The sequence below is a fragment of the Sorex araneus genome, chromosome 11 (assembly GCF_027595985.1).
Source record: "Sorex araneus isolate mSorAra2 chromosome 11, mSorAra2.pri, whole genome shotgun sequence".
Lineage (NCBI taxonomy): Eukaryota > Metazoa > Chordata > Mammalia > Eulipotyphla > Soricidae > Sorex > Sorex araneus.
The window spans coordinates 47432379-47451885 of NC_073312.1; positions in this window are offsets into that span (position 1 = coordinate 47432379).

Genomic DNA, 19507 nt, shown 5'->3' on the forward strand with positions numbered 1-19507 from the left:
AATATTTCTCCACCTCAGCTCCCTATCACTATTTGTATGTAATCCTGTATTGGTTTGCTCTGTATATCAGTTCCCCCTCACCCAAACCCCACCCTGTACAAAGTAGGGAAGATGGGATGTGAATGCCTTAAAGGCAGAGATCCCTTCCCCCCCCCAACTGCTTGAGTTTATCACATCTTGAGTCCCAATTCAGATCAGGTGGGGGAAGTGGTCACATATCTGTCAGCTCCAGGATTATATGCTGATATCCAGCCATCAAGTTTGAGTGCAGACTCAATCATAATGTAGGTTCTAAGGTCAGCGTGCCAGGTGATGATGAGTCATATCTTTGAAATTAGGGAGGTGTCAAGTTGGAAACTGACAACCCCTATCCCCAGCTCCTTTTCCTGCACAGAAGGACCATTCCCAGGCTTCCAAACCAAAGAACGAAGATATGGCGTGTGTTTAAGGGTTACAGGTAAGTGAGGGGGGGGTTAGGGAGGGATGGTACTTGTAATTCTGTGATGTAGGTGATACCCAAAGGGGCCATAGTCACTCAAGCTGAGCAAAATTTCTCATTTCTGCTCTTACATGCAGCACCTACCCCACCACCTGTTAGGCTTGCTAACCTGACAAACCCTGAAGGCTAGAGAGAGCCCCAGAGCATACACAGATCCGGGAGCCTCTGCCAGAGAACTTTATTCATTCCTCCAGCCATGGCCTATAAAAGGTTATGGGCTCTTCTTCTGGGGTAAGCACGCTGAACTGCCATGATCATTTTCTGAGTCATCTTTGGGTTTGTGTATTGGCTGGAACTTGAGCAGGACAGGTGGAGAGGTGATGGAGGCCTTCACAGGAGGAAGTGGCATGTCTTCAGCACTGGGGGAGCCACTACAGGCTGTGGTCCTGTGCAGAAGACAGTCAACACATGTCATGAGAAGCGTCACCAGCCACAGTGAAGTACATGCAACAGACCACTAGGCTGGGGTGAGAGGATAAGGGGATCTCATATTTCTAATTTCTACCTAGAGTTTCTGTTCACCACTGTTCATTGCAGCCATGTCTGTGATGGTGACAACCTCAGGAAACCTACAGGCTGCTGTTCTACAGCTCTTTTGTTTTGTTGTTGTTCTGTTTTGTTTTCCTGTATTCTCCCATTCAATCTGGGCTGCCACAATTAGACAGAAAGGACACTCTTATCTTGCAGCTCTAGTATCCAACTGTTTCAAGGATAGAGGCACGGGCCCAGTGATGGGACAGCAGGCAGGGCGCTTGCCTCACACACAGCTGACCCAGGTTCAATCACCAATATCCCATATGGTCCCCTGAGCACACCAGGAGTGATCCCTGAATGCAGAGCCAGGAGTAAGTCCCAAGCACCTCTGGGTATGACCCAAAAACAGAAGTAATAATAAGAGAAAGGATAGAGGCAAGTGTGTATAGTCCGGGTAAATATGCCCCAGCAGTATAGTAATGTGGGGGCTGGGAAAAGATATTTAGAGAAATACAAGCAATTTGTCAACCAGAGTAAGAACTTTATGTGCATGCAGAAACAAAACATTTGGAAGGGCAAAAAACTCTAGCTAGCTGGGGCTGGAGTGATAGTGTAGTGGGTAGGGCGTTTGCCTTGCATGCAGCCGACCCAGGTTCGATTCCCAGCGTCTCATGTGATTCCCCGCGCTCTGCCAGGAGTAATTCCTTAGTGCAGAGCCAGGAGTAACCCCTGAGCATCTCTGGGTGTGACCCAAAAAGAAAAAAACAAAGCCTCTAGCTAGAAGCTGGAAAGATAGTATAGGGGTTAAGATACTTGCTCTGCACACAGCCAGCCCTGGTTCCATCTCCAGCACTGAATATGGTTCCTGGAGCACTTCCAGGAATGATCCCTGAGCAGCAACCTCAAGTTCCCCAAGAAAACCTCTTAGGGGACTGGAGAGCTAGTCCAATGGGTAGGGTGCTTCCCTTGCATGCAGCTGATCCAGGTTTGATTCCTGGCACTCCATATGGTCCCTTGAGCTCACCAGACGTGATCCCTGAACACAGAACCAGGAGGAAGCCCTCTGCACCACTGGCACCAAAAATAAGTAAATCTCTTAGCTGCAGAACTCTTGATATAGGACTCTTCCTAGAGTTTATAGCACTGTAGCACTGTTGTCCCATTGTTCACCAATTTGCTCGAGCGGGCATCAGTCTCCATTGTGAGACTTGTTACTGTTTTTGGCATATTGAATATACCAGGGGTAGCTTGCCAGGCTCTGCCATGTGGGTGGGATACTCTTGGTAGCTTGCCAGGCTCTCCAAGGACGGAGGAATCGAACCTGGGTCAGCCATGTGCAAGGCAAATACCCTACCAACTGTGCTATCGCTCCAGTCCTAGAGTTTATATAGATATTTATATACCCATTCCTATATTCTGAATTTTTCCATGTTGTATGTTACTTTGGTGCTTTTGGTTTTGTCTTTTTGGGTCCCACCCAGTAATATTCAGGGTTACTCCTGGCTCTTCACTCAGGAATTACTACTGGTGGTGCTCAGGGAACCATATGGGATGCCAGGGATAGAACCCAGATCAGCCACGTGCAAGGCAAATGCCCTACCCACTGTACTATTGCTCCAGCCCATTTACCTTGTGACCTTTTAAAAACGTTAAAAATAACCCAAATTTGGTGATTCAGCCATGAAAGCACAGTTCTCTTAGAACTAATATGTATCAAGAACCTAAAATTGTCTTCATTAGAGAAATATTTCAACAAACAAAATTGGTAGTGTAAATGATATTCCATCTGTGTGATTAGATGGCTTTTGGTTTGGTTTGGTTTGGCTTTTTGGATGTTGAGCCACACTTAGTAGTGTTCAAGGTTTACTTCTGGCTCTGCACTCAGGATCACTTTCTATGATGCTGGTGATGGAAGCAGGGTTGTCTACGTGCAAAGCAACCACCACTGTGCTATCACTCCAGTTCCATGAAGAGGTGTTTTTATCTCCTATTATGAATGAACTTAATGAACTTATTTTGGTGGCTGAAGTCACAGTACAATCAGGATGACCGTAGTACAGGTAGGGAGCTTGCCTTGCATGTGGCTGAACCTGGTTCAATCTCCAGCACCCTTTATGGTTCCTCAAACCTATAGGATGGAGGATGGAGCAATACCACAGCAGGTAGGGCATTTGCCTTGCACGCGGCTGACCCCGGGTTCGAATCCCAGAATCCCATATGGTCCCTGAGCACCGCCAGGAGTAATTCCTGAGTGCATGAGCCAGGAGTAACCCCTGTGCATTGCTGGGTGTGACCCAAAAACAAACAAACAAAAAACCCTACAGGAGTGATCCCTGGATACAGAGCCAGGAGTAAACCCTGAACACTGCTGGAGACTGCCCCGCCCCCTCAAAAAAATTTTTTAATAAAAGGATTTTTTTTTGGCTTCTGTGGGGTTTTTAATAGGAGGCTCCCCCAGTCCTCAGGAGACGTGGGCACTATTCCCAACAACATTTGTCCCAGCAGCACACGCTCAGGGCCTGCCCAATGCCAGGATCAGTATACCAGGTATCCAGCAGGCCAGGCGTGTGTACCACACTTTGAGCCCTCCCAGTCCCTGCCTGTGTGTGTGTGTGTGTGTGTGTGTGTGTGTGTGTGTGTGTGTGTGTCAGGGAGCAAACCCAGGACCTCACTTAGGTGATGAAAGTGCTCTACCACCGCATCACATGCTAAGTTTTGAGCCTATGTATGTTCTAGAGATGTACATTCAGCTCTTCAAACATGTTATCCAGTACCTGTGTCACCCATAATAGTGCCCTGTCAACCTCATTCTTGTTTTTGTTTTGCCACACTCAGCAGTGTTTGGAGGTTACTCCTGGCTCTGCACTTGAGGATCACACCTGGAAAGCTGAGGGGCGGGGGCGGAGGGAATGATATGGGATACCAGGGATCAAACCAGGTCAGCAGTGTGCAAGGCAAACACCCTACCTGCTGTACTATCACTCCGGCCACTGTGAACCTCATTTCTGAGGTCCGAGTATAGGCCCACTAACTGGTGGTCAGAATCCCTGGGTTTGTTTTAGCTGAGCTATGTCTGTCCCATTGCTTTTTTTTGTTTGTTTTGTTTTTCTCATCATCAAGAATGGAACCAGGGCCTTATGCATACAACATTGGAAGAGCCAGGAGTGGGCTCTGAGCATCACTGAGTCATCCCATTGCTCATCGATTTGTTCAAGCGGGCACCAGTAATGTCTTTCATTGTGAGACTTATTGTTACTGTTTTTGGCATATCCAATACGCCACGGGTAGCATGCCAGGCTCTGCCGTGCAGACAAGATACTCTCAGTAGCTTGGCAGGCTCTCCGAGAGGGGTGGAGGAATTGAACATGGGTCGGCCTCGTGAAAGGCGAACACCCTACCGCTGTGCTATAGCTCCAGCCCGAGCATCACTGAGCATGGCCCCAAAACAAAAACCAAAAACAAACAAAAAGTAATCTGATACAATGAAGCAGTTGTTCTAAATTAGATATTGGAATAAAAACAGGGTAAACTCAACTTTTTCTGAAAATAGGGATAACATTTAAATAACTATAAGAATGCTCTAAAAAAAAAACCTAGAACAAATTCCATAAATCCCTGCTTGGCAAACATGCATGTATCTAAGTCAGAAGCTGCTCACAGCTGATAAGATTGTTCACTTTTCTTGTTTTGTCTTGTTTGGGATCACACCCAGCAGTGCTCAGGGCTTATTCCTGGCTCTGCACTTAGGGATCATTCTTGGCAGGCGTGGGGGAACACATGGGGTAGTGGGGTTCGAACCTGGGTTAGCTGCATCCTTCCCTGCTGTACTATCACTCCAGCCTGGAACTGTTCCCTTCTTTGGCCAATGACTTTTCTAATACCCCACGTTACAAATACCTTGGGGTGGGGGACAACTTTTCCAGGCCCCAGATTACATTAATGACCTTCCTGGAAGTAGAAGGGACCATCACACTGAACAGTTTTTAGAACCTTTGTGCAAAATATGGGGCAGAGCCCAGGCTGGGAGTAAGCCTCACTGGCAGGATTCAGGGGTCTCTGAGTCACTTACCAGGGTAAGTCAGAACAGTGGAGTTTGTGTGTGCTGTTTTGGGCCAGGTATGAGAAATGGAAGCCTCTGGGATTGAGGACCAATGGACTCAGGTTAACCATATGGCTGCAAGACAAGGCAGAGAAGGGGACATTAGCTCCAGGCCCTCTCCCACTGGCAGGCACCTCTATGTCATGGGCACAGAATATCCCGGACACAGACTCCTCCCGTGTAACACAAGGATAAACCTCAAGATTATGGTAAGGGTGAACGAAGAGGTGGGGAGGAAATGGCGACTGAGGACTGGAGAGAGTTCAGGGGCTTGCACGCAGCAAGCCCCTTTTGAGTCCCCAGCACATGATTCCCAGAGCACCACCAGGAGTGACCCCTGAACAGAGCCAGGAGTAGACCCTGAGCACCACCAGGTGTGGTGGCGACACCCTGCCTCCCCACTCCCAATAGAAATGGCAACTGAGCCTGGTTCATCCTCCAAAATGTTCCTTTTTCATTTGCTTCAAACCAGAATTTATTCCTTCCACCTCTTTGGGTTTGATGACAGGCCATTCCAATTTAATCTATCAGACTTTGAAATATCCAGTTTCTCCATCTGCAGAAAACAAAGGAAATCTTAGGACTACTATGGAAACCCCCATGGGATGAAAAATGCCAGAGCCCAGATCTGCGTTTCTGTGACTTCCACTCACTTAGCAAGCACACCGCACTCCTCCTTAGCACCCCCTGAGCTTGGCGGCAACAGGGAAGGAGATGAGGGTAGGGAGGTGAGGCTGGAGGGGGCCCAGGAATCTCCACCTGAGATCAGGAGCCCCAAGATTCTGCCCCGTGTACTTGGGCTTGGGGACTCAGCTGAAACCCCTCGGGTGGAACTCTGCACATTCAGTGCCTCCCCACTTTCCACCAGGGCAGCGCCCTGCCGCCCAGCCCACTCTGTTATTCCATGTCTCTGTTGACCTCACTCCCAAGACATCCCTGCAGAGAGGATTCTGCTGCTCAAAATGGAAGTTCTGGTACCCACTCCAGAAGCACAAATGCTATGACCAAAAGTGAGCCACTGTAGGGGCCTGGGACTGCCTCTAGGATGGTGTGTGTGTGTGTGTGTGTGTGTGTGTGTGTGTGTAGGGTGGAGGGAGCGGAGGATGGGAGAGGGCAGTCACTACCCTTCCCAGGCTGTGTGCAAGTGGGGGAATCCACTGACCAACTTGCTGGGCAGCTGAGGAAAGGGGCCAAACACCCTGGGCATAGTGTAGAGAGGGGATGCTGAGGCCAGGACAGAAGTGATGGTGGTGGTAGGCGGGGGCAGAGGTGAAGGTGGCAGCAGAGTTGGTGGCAGGTATGGCGAGGTTGACCGGTCCTGCAAAATGGTGAGCTCTGGTTTTTTCCATATTGGCTTCTTTCTCTTCTTATCTGCAACAAAAGGTGCCAGTGAGTGCATGAGCAGTCCTCTGTGTGTGTGTGTGGAGGGGGGGAGTTCACATTGCTTCTCCAACAAGGTATCAAGGAAGCCCAAAGGACAGTGTGGTGCCTACACACATGACCAGGCTCCTAGAAGTGCTGTTTCAACACAGCCACAGCTACCCCGAGGGAAAAGGTAAGTCACTCACAAGGTCCCACACCTTCCTGTCTGCAGGAGTCATTCGGGGCCTTGGCTTTCCAATTTCAAAAGCAGAATTTGGTGGGAAGTGACTATCACCACTAAGGAGGGCAGGAAATGCTCTGGTGGTGCTCACTGTCCAGCATGAACAGTCTCATTGTCCCCAGTGTTAGGCCAAGCAGGGGCCCTTTGTCTATGAGGAACCCCTGTGGGGGAGGTCTTGCAAAGGTGGGCTCAGGAAGGGAAGCCTGAGGGACTATGGCCAGGCTCCTCTCCTCCCTCCATTTAGGTCTTCCTTCTACATCAAGAAGTCTGGCTGTGGGAGGCCAGAATGATAGCATAGTGGGTGGGGCATTTTCCTTATACATGCAGCCAATCTGGGTTTGATCTCCAGCATCCCATATGATCCTTTGAGCAATACTAGGAGTGATCTCTGAGTGCAGAGGCCAAGGGAAAGCCCTGAGCACTGCCAGGTGCCCAAAAACCACCACCACCACTACCACCCAAAACCCTATAAAACTTAACACGTTACCTGAATTATAAAATAATTTTAAAAATTGGCCAAAGTGTTACTACAACAGGTAAGGTGTTTGCCTTGCAGGTGGACAACCTCAGATAGAAACCTGGCACTACATATGGCTCCCCAAGTATCCCCAGTAGTGATCCCTGAACGCAGAGCCAAGAGGGGCTAGAGCAATGGCACAGCGGGCAGGGTGTTTGCGGTGCATGCGGCCGACCCGGGTGCAGTTCTCAGCACCCCATATGGTCCCCCAAGTACCACCAGGAGGAATTCCTGAGTGCATGAGCCAGGAGTAACCCTTGAGCATTGCCAGGTGTGACCCAAAAAGCTAAAAAAAAAGTTTAAAAAAGAGTAAGCCCTGAGCCTCGCCAAGTGTGGTTCCAAAACCAAAGGAAAAAATTTGGGGTGGGGCTACACCCATCTGTGCTCAGGACTTATCCTGCTCCTGTGCTCATAGATCACATCCAGTGAGACTCAAGGAACCGTATATGCGGTGCCAGAAATCTACTGTGTGGAAGGTATGCATCTTAACCCCTGTATTACCTCTCCAGTCCCTTAAAATACTTTTTTTTTGGGGGGTGAGGTCACATTCTATAGTCCCCTGGGGCTAGCTACTCCCTCCTCAGTGCTCCAGGGGAATAACAGCTCTGGGGAATTCTGCCCACCTCACAGCCAGATGCGCCCTCTTTCGGGTTCACCTTTCTTTTTTCTCTTTGGGTCACACTCGGCGATGCACAGGGGTTACTCCTGGCTCTGCACTCAGGAATCACCTTGGCGGTGCTCAGGGGACCATATGAGATGCTGGGAATTGAATCCGGGTTGGCCGCGTGCAAGGCAAAGGCCCTACCCGCTGTGCTATTGCTCCAGCCCCCTCAGTTTCACCTTTCTTATTATATATATATTTTTTTAATTTTGGATGGGGGGCAGTTTGGGGCCACAGCCGGCGGTGCTCAGGACTTACCCCTGGCTCTGAGCTTGGGGATCACTCCTGGCAGTGCTCGGAGGACCATATGGGGTGACAAGGATTGAACCCGGGTCGAACGTACATAAGGCAAACGCCCTCCCCACTGTACTATCGCTCCGGCCCCCCACCCTTATCATTTTACGTTCCGAGCCCAGGACTTCCTGAGTCCTGTCAGGTCTGCGGGGTGACTGAAGCCAGGCAGCGGCTGAGCCTCACCCCGGGAGTAGAGGTGCACGCGGTAGATGCTTCTCTTCAGCTGCTCCAGACGCCGGTGCATTTCGGGGGACCCCATGCGATTGCAGTAGTTCAGGTCCCCCTGAACCGCACAGAAGAACTTCGCCTGCGACAACAGTACAGCAGTACAGAAGGAAGCCCGCCGGGTAAGAGGCCGGCCTGCCTGCGGCGCCCCCCACCACGCCAGCCTCCCCGAGTTGAGCCGGGGCCGGGCTCCTAGACGGCCGCGGCCCGCGCGGGCACCCGCCGGGAGACCCGCACCCAGAGGAAGGAGACGAGCCCGCGCTGCTCGCACTCGGCCTGCTTGCCCCGGCGCACCACGCGCTCGGCCAGCGCGGGGTTGAGGTCGATGCTGCGGAAGAGGCGGCGCAGCGCGCGGCTCGTGTAGGTGACCGCCTGCCGCTCGAAGGCCTCCCTGGAGATGCGCTGGCAGAAGGTCACCGTCTGCGGGAGCTCGCTGTCGAACTCGTCCAGGACCTCCATCCGAAAAGGGCTGCGGGGCGCTCTGGGGCCCGACACACCCACCCTCGCCGGCTGGGGCCCCGGGGACCGAGCGCCCACCCGCCGTTCCCTGTGGCCGCCGCCGCAGGTGCCTCGGCGACTGCCCCCCGCACCCCAGCGTTCCGGCCAATCCCCGCGAGCCGCTGGCACGTGACAATGCGACGCTCTGGGCATGCGCCCTGGCACGTTCGACGGGCCCAACGCTGGGGCTTGGGGTCCCGGCTCCGCCGAGCCAGGTCTAGCTGGGATTTGATCTGGGCAGGATGAGCTTCCAGTTCCTTCACATCTTGCCAGCTCCCTCCCCCTTCTCACGCTGGTAGCGATGCAGGTCTCCAAGGTAATCCCTACCTTAAGTTTTTCATCCTCCTTTTGACTTACTCTACAGCATCAAACCCGCCCCTTTGTAGTTTTATGCCTCTCCTCCCCCTTTCTCTCTGTACACACAGTTGCACTTATTGGTTTTTTTTTTTTTTTTGTATCACACTCAGACGGTGCTCAGGTTTACTCCTGGCTCTGCATTTAGGAATCATTCCAGGCCGGTTCAGGATTATATGGATTGAACCCAGGTTGGCTGGGTGCAAGGCAAGTACCTTACTTGCGGTACTATCACTCTGACCCCCTATTATTCTTTTTTTTTATGGTGTTGAGGGCATACCCAGTGGTGTTCAAGGCTTACTCGTGGCTCTGCACTCATTCAGGGATTACATGGGGTGCTGGGGATCAAAACATGGAAAACAGTGCCTACCTGCTGTACTATCACTCTACGCCACTGCTCCGCTCCTCCTTTTTTACTTTATTTCCAGCTGGGAAAGAAGGCAAGCGTTCTGCTCCTGAACTAATATCCCTGCAGCCTTCACAGATGCCTCAACCAGTTTTTCCTGCCCCTTAGGCAATCCCAAAAGTTGTCTTCATATCATCTTGCATGATCTTACTTCTTTAGATCCCCACCAGTGCCCCACCACCAGAAGACAGAGTGCACCTGAGAAGTCTTAAACAGATTTTTATCATCACCTGCCATCAGCTCCAATTCTTACCAACATACTCGGTGGCACCCCCTCAAGACAGGCATCCAAGGAGGAGGAGTGTATTGCCTGTTATTTGCCCACAAGACAAGACAGTCTCAGATGCATACAAGCCTTACAAATCACCAGTATGGGGTTGGAGATAGAACAATGGGTAGGGCATTAGCCTTGCATGTAGCCAACCTGGGTTTGATCCTTGCACCCCATATTGTCCCAGATCCCACCCAGAGTGATCACTGAGGAAAGAGCCAGGTTAAGCCCAGAGCACTACTTTGACACCCCAAGCACCCACAGACACACAGACAGACACACACACACACACACACACACACACTGTTCCATGTGTAAATATAACTTACAATATGAGACTTTGACTTATATGTGCCATATTAGGAACTGGACAAGCAGACTTTTAATTAATGTTCCCTTCATGTTATACTAATTATACTTCATACTTTTTCATGTTTTTATTCACAGATTTTTATAGGACCTTCCCCCAGCACAGTTAGGGGTGTCTGGGTCCACTTCTGACAATGCTTACCCAGTGATGCAGACCTAAGATTTGGTTCTCTAGCCTGGATTCGATCCCTGGTACCCCATAAGGCCCCCCAGACCCCACCAGAAGTGATCCCTCAGCACAGTCAAGAGTAAGCCCTGAGTAAGAGGAGTGTGACCCATAAACAACAAAAACAATTTTTTTTCCTTAAAGAACTAAAGACTTGGTACCTATCTTCTGTCAGGGGGCCAAAGCCACAGGGAGAAAATTTCAAACAGGCTTTGCTGGAGGCCAGAGCCCAGGGCAGGCTTGATATCAGAGGGAACATCTGAGCAGAAACCTGAGTTCACCTGAGCTCCCCAACCCACCCTCCAGCTGCTGGTCAAAGTCCTCCTTGCATCTAAGTTGAGGACGGGAGAGGAGGTCTCAGCCGGTGGGTACAGAAATCACACAAGGGCCAGGGAGATGGCTCAATGGGCTGGAGCACATACATTGCATGTGGGAGCCCTGGGTTTGATCCCAGGCATTGGAGGGTCCCTGAACACTCTGCTGGAAGGACCCCCTGAGCACCACTGAGTGTGACCGAAAAGCAAAATAAAAAGCACATGAGTAAGGAATGATCATCTCAGTCATGGTGCCATGGCCCAGGGGAAGGGGGGAACTAGAGTCAGGAGGTCTGGCAGGGAGGAACCATGGGGTCAGGACTGGCAGGCAGAGGGTAAATTTAATGACCCTCATTCCCTGATGGAATCCAACGGTTCACCTCGAGTGGGGGTGAAACTGGCACCCCAATGTGCACACCCCTTTAAAGATCTGGGCCCCTTCCCATGTACCCATGTACCCAGGCTGGAAGGACTATCACTGGATACTTGCAGATCTTTGGCTTCGTGGCAATTGTGTTGGTGGAGGTGACCCTGCTCCCACTCCTTCACAGTTCAGTGTCAACTCCCCCCCACCACTACCACATTTCCAGTTGTGAGAGTGGGTACCAGGTGCCTCGGTGTCTCCTGCAGGCTGAGGACAGCATATCCCTCTGGAAGAGAATAAGCTGATATGGTTGGTGGGTATCATCTGCAAGCCTCAAATCCCAAATCCCCCCCCCCAACCCCGCCAGCTGCCCACCCACTACATACCCACTTGCCCCACATGGTCCAGTTCTTTGTGAGAATGCACAAGAACCTCTCCAGAGCCCGGACCTCCCAAGGCCACCGGGGAGGCGGGGAGGCTGGGTCCTCTCCCCTTCTCCTGGTCAAGGCTGAGCTGGGTCCTGGAGAGTAACTCTCCACACAAAGCAGCGGGCTACCCTTGCTCCACAGGGTCCCAACCAAACCTGTGGTCCCCAGTTCCCTAGAAAAAGCCTCTCTAAATCAGCACTTTTCTGAACCTGTGGCCAGGACCCAGATGAAGAACTATCTGCACTGGCTGGATCCTCTGGCGGGCCCAGGTAAGCCAGGTCCCAACCTGGGCCTAACTATTGGGAAAGCAAAGCAGCAAAGCCCCCTCCCCCAGCACTATGGGCGGTGGGCTGGGCTTGGCTGATGCCCTTTCATCATTGCACTGCTTCCCAGAGGCCCACAGTAGTGCAACAGGGAAAGAGTATCCGACAGGCCTGCCAGTGCCTCCCAGGGTCTGCAGATCAGCAGGATCGGAGAGCAGGAATGTGGCCGGGAGGGCGGGGCCTCTGCCTGGGGGGAGGGTGCCCTCTGACCCCAGAGGCCCAGGCCCAGCCAGGATCTCAAGTTTCCATGGAGAAGGGAAAGAGCTGGACAGGGGGGAGGGGAGGGCCGGCAGGCCCAAGGGGCCCAGCCAGAGGAGGAAAGCCTGCCGAAGTGTGGGGGAGGGGGTCCCCAAGGCTGGTCCCAGATGCTTTGACAATATCATTGCACTGCTTCTCAGAGCACAGTAGTGCAATCTCGTCAGAGCACCTGTGGCCCGCAGGGGGGACACCACAGACCCCGAAACACGCAGGGAGGGAAGCTCAGCCATGGGTGGGCCCAGAAGCCCCTTCTTGTACCTCCGGGGTTGGAGAATTTCCGTGGGCTGCCTTCCGAGGGTCCTCATTCCACTAGAGCACCCGGACCATCCTGAGCGTGCAGCTAATTTCGGTGGGGAAAAGACCTCAAGCCGGAGTTGGGGTGGAGGGGGGATGTTCCAATCCCGGATCCGGAGCAGACAGGGGGAGGGGGGAGGGGGCGCGCGCACACACAAAGGAGTAGGTTCTCACTTTGCCACAGTCCAAAGCCCATGAGCGCCCGGGGCCGGGATGGCCACACTCCTTACCTGGCCAGTAACAAGCTCCTGGCCAGTAACAGGGCTCAGGGAGTGGCCCCTGCAGGCTCAGGCCCCATCTCTGGGTCCCGGCCCCCCAACTTGGGCTGCGCACGCTGGCAGTTACTTCAGTCCCGCGGCTTGGGGCGGAGGCCAGGAACAGGGATGCTGTCCGGACTTCTGGGACTCCCGTGCCCGAAGAGTGCGGCCGGGGTCCGGGCTGCGCCCCTCCACGCCGGCCCGCGAGCCTGGGCCAACCACCCTGCCCACGCCCCCCACCCACTCACCCCGGACCCTGCGACTCACCAGGCGGCCGGCCCTCCAGCCCGCGGCTGGAGCCGGACACGGAACGGCATAGGAAGAGGGGTCTTCGCGGTCCCTGGCGAGCCCCTGCTCCCACGAGGACGGCTCCGCACCTCATGGCGCCCTCTCGCCCGCCGGCTCCATCTTTAACCCGCTGACAGTCGGCGGGGCCGGGCCCCGGCCCCTTAGCACAGCGGAGCGCTCATTGGCCGGCAGCGGCGCCGGGCGTCCCCTCCCACGCGCCCATTGGCTGGAAGCGGAGAGATTTCAAAGTAGCCTCGGGCCCCGGATTGGCCCGGCGCCGACGGCGTCTCGGGCTCCGTGGTTTTAACAATGAGTTCTACAAACACTTTCTCCCCATTCACAACTTATCAAAAGGAACTTTGCCCGCCTTTTCTCAGCTCCACTCTGATGGTTGTCTAACGGCGTCTGCTACTATTTAGGACCCCCTTTGGAAGGGAGCTGGCGGCCTCGTGGCTGAATCCTCAGGGCAGAGGGCTGCGACCCTCGGCAAATGCCCAGGCCCACCCTCAGCCGCCTTGGAGCAGAGGCTCCTGCGGGGTCCTTTTGCTTGCTGAAACTATTCCCTGTGACTCCGGGAAGGGATTTTGGACTGATTGCGGGTGGGCTTCACGATTAGAGTGGTGTCTTCCGTCTCCCCGACCAAATCCCTCTCAACCTCACTGCATGCCAGGCTTGAATCAAGTGGGGTTTCTGAGACCCTCTGGGTTTGGACTGAGACATGGTCCTGTAGACCGTACAAGTTCGTGGATTTGTAGGAGGTAAGGGGTGTCTGATTTGGTTTTCACGTGATTGCCATTCGGAAATAAATATTCATTACTGCCTGTCCTGAGCTGATAACCTCCAAGCCCCTCATGTAATTCTGGTGTATTTAAATGAGCACTTTGGGGGCTGGAGCAATAGCACAGCGGGTACGGCATTTGCCTTGCACGCGGCCGACCCGGGTTCTATTCCCAGCATCCCATATGGTCCCCTGAGCACCGCCAGGAGTGATTCCTGAGTGCAGAGCCAGGAGTAACCCTGTGCATCGCCAGGTGTGACCCAAAAAGCAAAAAAAAAAAAAAAAAAAAATGAGCACTTTGCATCTGGGCAACTTCTTATTTTCACTCCAATGACTAAAAGCAAAATAAATAATTTTGTTTTCATATTTAGGGGCACACCTAGTTCTACACTGGGGGGACCTCATGGAGAATCAGGGTTTCAAGTCAGTCTCCTGCTACACAAGCACCTTATTTTGTTTTGTTTTGGGGGCCACACCCAACTTGCTAAGGGCTCTGGAATCCCTCTCCTGGTCGGATCTGGAGACACATATGTAGTGCCTGAGATCAAACTCAGGTCAACCCTGTGCAAGGCAAGACCCCTGCCCACTTAATATCAGATCCCACCACATTAATCTTTGTACTCTTGCTGGCCCAGGAGCAAATGTTTTTGAGGAAATAGAACTGACTTTAGATTTCCCCCCCCCCCTCATTTTTTTGGGGACTACACCCAGCAGTGCTCGGGTAGGGTGCAGTACACTCAGATTGCTGCTGGATCCGGTTAGGGGAGGCATTTGGGGAACCATGTGGTGCCAGGATTGAGCCTGGCCTTCTGTACATAAGTATATGCTCCAGCCCATTAAGCCATCTCTCCTGTGCTGACTTCGAACCTATGTGAACCTTGGTTGCCACTAGGACAAACCTATAAAAAATTTAGTATTTTCACAACCAGCAGTGAAGAATTTGGGCCGCTCTGGCAGGCACCGCCAGCTGGAAATTACTCCGGACCCCAGACCAGGCCCACAACACCAGGGTGCCAGACGGAGAAGGTACAGCCAGCATGCCTTCCCCAGATGGAGCCCCGGCGACACTGAGCTTCTACTAACATGGGTCTGGTATGTGGGACTGGGACACACCTCCAAACCACACGGCCGCTTATGCGGCCGTGCGACCTTTCCTGATATACAAAATATATGCTCAGGAATGGCTCCGCCACCCCTGAGCATCCATTATCCCAGAGACACAGAAACCAATCTCAGAACGCAGTGGCTGCTGGCAGTTATACTCCTGGACTCTGAACTAAGATACGGCCCCATGCAGCCCCGGGAGGGGAAGGGTTTCTGTCCCTTGGCCTTTTCCCCCCTGGACAGCATGGCGACCACCACCGTTCAGAACCAATTGGACAGAGAGGTAGGAGTTTGCAGTGATGGGGCAGTATGCATGGGGAATCTTGGGATGGAGGAGGCAGAACCGGCCCTGCCTCCTGCCCAAATGAGACCCTGAGTGGTTGCCCATGGACAGCTCCTCCGCTCCTGAACAGCTATGATCCCAGCATCACAGAAACCAATCTCGGAATGCAGCGGCTGCTGGCAGAAATATCTCTGGACTTAATACCAGAATTCCAAATCCGGGTGGCCCTTTCGAGACCATGCATCTTATGCTCTTTGTTACCAACTACAGAAAACATACAATCTAATGATGCCATTCTGACAGGTCTGACTGTTGGGGGAAAAACTCCAAATAATGATAGTGAGTTTCCTGTTGAAAATTGAATGTAATCAGGGGCTGGAGTGATAGCACAGTGGGTAGGGTGTTTGCCTTGCACTCGGCCGACCCGGGTTCAAATCCCAGCATCCCATATGGTCCCCTGAGCACCGCCAGGAGTGATTTCTGAGTGCAGAGCCAGGAGTATCCCCTGTGCATCGCTGGGTGTGACCCAAAAACCAAAAAAAAAAAAAAGAAAATTGAATGTAATCAAAGTAAGGAAATAATAAAGTGAAAATCATCTGCCACACAGGCAGAGGGGGAGTGGGAGGGGGGGTATGCTGGGGTTATTGGTGGTGGAACATGTGCACTGGTGAAGGGATGTGTGTTTGAGCATAGTATGACTGAGACTCGATCCTGAAAGCCCTGTAACTGTTCTCACGGTGACTCAATTAAAAAAAAAATAGTATTTTCAATGCTGAGATTGAACTTAGGGCTTCATGTATTCAAGGGGCATCAATCACAATCACAATATCCCATTAATCACCGATTTCTCGGGCAAGCTCAGTAACATCTCATTTTGTCCTTTCCCTGAGATCTTAGAAGTCTATCTCGACTTGGCCCTCCTAACGATGTTGCACTGGGGGCTCTTCAGGGTCAGGGGAATGAGATTCAGCTTGTTATTGGATTTTGCATATGAATACACCATGGGAAGCTTGCAAGGCTGTCCCAGGTGGGCAGGAAACTCAGAAGATTGCCAGTTTCTCCCAGAGGGAGAAGAAGGCTAAAGATATCTCTTCCGAGAGCTTGCTTTTAAGTCTCTCTCTGGATGTTGGCCATTGATAGAATTACACACACCTGGGTTCCTCTGTCGGTACCTTCATGCATGAGGCCTGTCCGAATGTGTAGAGAGGAGCCTCCAGCATGGCTGTAGCTAGGTTCCGATGGTCTTTGGCCGCCGGGAGCTCTGCTTGGGGTGGGGAGGGAAGCTAGAGCCCATCCCCTCCAAGGGGCCCCGGGGAAGACAGCCAGGCGTGCGGGCAAGAGACTCAAGGTGCATAAACTCTACTATTAGCCACACCCCCAGCCACTAAAGTTGATATTTGATGATACTTGATCCAGTTTCATAGTCTTATTGCTAAAAGCAGGTGAGATGCTATGCAAATTGTTGGCCCAAAGGCTGACATTTAGTGTTCAGTAAATGTGGGTCCCAGGAACTGGAGCAATAGTATGGCAGGGATGGCATTTGTCTTGCACGCAGCCAACCTGGATTCAATCCCCAGCATCCAAATGGTCTCCTGAGCACCGCCAGGAGTAATTCCTGAGTGCAGAGCCAGGAATAATCCCTGAGCATTGCCAGGTGTGACCCAAAATGCAAAAAAATAAAATAAAATATTTTTTTAAAAATGCAGGTCCCAGCAATATTTGCACCAGCTGTGAGGGCCTGAGAGCCCAGGGCAGGGGATGGCATCATTTACTACTCAGGTGGTGATGAGGGCTATAGGGACCACCTTTTGCTTTTCTTGGGGGAGGTCACACCTGGCAACGCACAGGAGTTACTCCTGGCTCTGCACTCAGGAATTACCCCTGGCAGTGCTCAGAGGATCATATGGGATGCTGGGAATCAAACCCGGGTCAACCGTGTGCAAGGCAAACGCCCTACCCACTGCACTACTGCTCCAGCCCCTACAGGGACCACCTTGGTGGTGCTCAGGGTTCATGAAAATCAAACTCAAGGCCTAAAACATGCAGAGCATGTACTCCAGCCTGTGAGTTATCTCCCTGGCCAGCCGTTCTTTTATTTTTGGTCTTGTCCTGCATTCTGTCTAGAGCCATCTTACTCATCCTTTTATCCTTATCAAAGACTCCTACAAGCTGTACACAGTTGGATTGGCTCTTAGTACTTCTTAGTTCTTATGGGTGAGAGGTGATAGGGAGGTATATAGAGCAGAAGTGCACCCTTACAGCCTCTGGAATGAACTAGAGCCTCACTTCTTAAACTGTCCATTGAGACCCCCATATGGTGACTAAATGTTGGTTTGGAGGCCATACCCAGCAATGCTCAGGATTTACTCCTGGCTCTGCACTCAAGAATCACTCCTGCTGGGTTTGGAATCATAAAGGATGTCGGGAATCAAACCCAAGTCATCTGTCATCAGTATGCAAGGCAACTATCACTCTGGTGCTAAAATCAGACATCTTTAAAAGAAAAGAAAAAAGAAAACCAGGGCTTGGGCAGCCCTTTTCTGTTTTTGCTTTTTTTTGGGGGGGGGGCACATTCAGAAGTGCTCAGGGCTTACTCCTGGTTCTATATTCAGGGATCATTTTTGACAGTGCTCAGGGGACCATATGCACTAAGGGATTTAAACCAAGTCATCCATGTGCAAAACAAGAGCTTTAACTTCTATCTTTCTCTTTGATCCCCTCATAAATCTTTTCACTTAAGAAGTTGTGTGTATGTGTGTGGGGGGTGGTGGCTTGGGGTTGGGGGAGTTTTTCTGTTTTGGGTAACACTCAGCAATGTTCAGGGCTAACTCCTGGCTCTGAGCTTAGGGATCACTCTTGGCAGGGTCCAGGGGACTATATGGGGTGCTAGGAACCAAACCAGGTTTGGCTGCATGCACGGCAAGCACTGTACCTGTGGTACTATCTCTTCAGTTCCTCACTTAAGCTTTTAATGCAATCATAGGTATATAAAAGAGGCATAAAAATCACACATTTACCGATAATAGTAATTTTGGTTTTTTTTTGTATTTTGGCCCATACCTAGTAGTGCTCAGGAGCAACTCCTGATATTGTGCTGAGGGATTGCTCCCAGAAGCGCTCAGGGGACCATGGGAATCAAACCCAAGCCTCCCCCCAGGCAAAGCATGTGCTCAGCCTGTTGAGATATTTCTCCTGCCTCATTACTTTATTCACCCAATTGGGCTCAGGATTTACTCCTGTCTCTATGCTTAGAGTTCACTCCTGTCAGGCAAGGGGGATACCATATGGGAACAAACCCAAATTGGCTGCATGCAAGGCAAGCACCCTACCCAACGTACATCTCTCTGGCCCCAATGTTAATTTATTTTCAAAGAAGCTTTTCCTTCACCTCATGTTCAGCTACATAGTTGCATGACCCCAAGTGGAGTTGTGGCTCACTGTTAGGAAGCTGGGGATTCAAGGAACTCTAGTCTGGGCTTACACAAGGTGGTTCACACTATTGGTGCCCCACCCAAATGCCCTTGGCACTCAGCTGTGCAGCAAAGATGCTCACTGCCAGCACCTCTGGCTCACCTAGATGCTTTGCTTTGGCTGCAGGAGCCCTTGACTTGATGTATAAGGCAAAGTAGGAAATGCTCGGGACAGTTAACCCCACCCATTGAACAGCTCTCAGCCCAGGAAAGAAGATATTTTGGTTAGGTACAAAACCCTCTTTCTACACTGGCATCTGGAACTCGCTGGTAGGATGAAGCTCCAACGTTCACAGGGGTGACACAGTTGACTAGGCAGCCTTCAGCAGCTGCTCCTATTCCCTCTCTGATCCACTCTCCACCTGCTCCTGTCTCAGGTCAGGTGAATGATGGGGAAAGAGCCTAGATTAAGGGGCTAGGGGAGGCCTCTCAGAGATATTCAGCTGGCTATGCAGACCTGATGGCTAATGCTCAGGCTGGGCCAGTGGGGCTTAGTGAGAAACCACCAGGGATACACCTGGTGGTGCTGGTGGATAGTGGGGATGGCAGGGAGAGGAGAAGGTGTGCAGGGACGGTACCATGAAGTACTGGGAATCAAGTTCAGGACCTCCTGCTGCCTGACATGTACTTCAGCCCTTTGTATGATCTCCCCAGCCCCACAACAGTGTAGAATTGTAGACAGTGCTCAGTAGTGGAGTGGGGGTGCCAGGAGTGGGGGCATCTGTGTTTGAGAAGAGCAGAAGCTAGCCAGGGGGACAGATGGGGAACAATAGGCCTTGGGGCCTACCCAGGACCCTCCTTCTCTCAGGCCTCACAATTGTTTGGAATTTCTCTCCACACTGCTCCCCCCCTCCGCCCCAGAGCAATAGGTTTCTCAAATGTCAAGTGCTCTGCCCACACTCCTCCAGCC